The sequence below is a fragment of the Mastomys coucha genome, unplaced genomic scaffold (genome assembly GCF_008632895.1).
Source record: "Mastomys coucha isolate ucsf_1 unplaced genomic scaffold, UCSF_Mcou_1 pScaffold22, whole genome shotgun sequence".
NCBI classification, from domain to species: domain Eukaryota; kingdom Metazoa; phylum Chordata; class Mammalia; order Rodentia; family Muridae; genus Mastomys; species Mastomys coucha.
Window position 1 is genome coordinate 265,573,884 of NW_022196905.1, and position 1,312 is coordinate 265,575,195.

The following is a 1,312-nucleotide window of genomic DNA, read 5'->3' on the forward strand; positions in this document are numbered from 1 at the left end:
AGTACTTATAACAGAGCCAACTTCTATCCACTGTTGATCACTTATGCATAGGCTTGTGGCTATTTGAAGTATTTAATCAGATATAACAAAAGTTACTTTTTCGGGTAGCAAGAAATTACACAAAGCATCTTTGGAATTCTACAAAGTACATTTTTTTATGATTTACACAATCATAGTAGCACACACATTCTAAAGTAAAAGTTTTAACAGTTACACAGTAACAAATTCCAAAATATCTGGGGCCAGTGAGATGACTCAGTGAGTAAAAGTCCATGCTGTGGAAGGAGAGAATTCCAGAGTTTTCTGACCTATATGGTGCATTCACATCATATACATACTAAATAAAGTTACATACATGCATACATGTGTATAGTCTACTCACTCATAGGAGTCCTAAGTTTTACATAATGCATGTACACACAATCTAATGTTGCATCTTTATATACTTTATGCAAAAACACTCCAGAATGATCAGGTAAAACTGATGAAATTTAACTGAAAATGTTCTAAGTACTGTAAGGGAAAACAACCATAAATTATCCAGTCTTAGATACAGGAGCTTTCTCTGCTGTAATAGCTATGCACTTTTATTTTTAATTACTTGTATGTATGTTTGTGTAGGTTATGTTCGTGATTGTAGAAGTTTTGGGAGGCCACCAGAGGAGTTGGACCTAGGAGCTCAAGTTTACAGAGAGTTGTGAACTGCTTGACATGGGTGCTAGGAATTGAACTTAGGTACTCTGAAGAGCAGTGCATACTCTTAACCAAGAAGCCATCTCTCCAGCCTCTAAAGCTATGTTTTAAAGACCTCATTAGGTTTTCTACATGGCATTTCCCAAAGACAGAACATTTACAACTAAATGAGTGAAAATTCGTCCTACCCTCTTGCTTATGTGAGAGGATGTGTACTTACTGGATTCTGCCTGCCTCATTCAGCCTGGGCTTCCTCCTTTCCCCTCTTCATCCTGGATCCTACCTAGCTTGGAAAGATGTATCTGGAACTTAGGGAATGCTGTAGCATGTTATCCTGTCATTCTACTTTAAAGATTGCAATTTAATTAACATAATTCATTAGATGCTGTCTTTAAACTTTCTGGGACAGCTTTTTCATTCTGAGTGATACTAATTTAAGCATGTTTTCCTGGGAGAGTATTTTTTTCTTATGAAATCCCCTTTATAGTCAAAGACATCACTGACCACTGTAGTCATTGGCTACAAATTAGAAGATAGTCACTCTTATTGGTTAGCAATTATTAGATGTATGGAATAAGATAGAAATGTAGATCTCCACTACAATTGCAAGAGAAAGAAA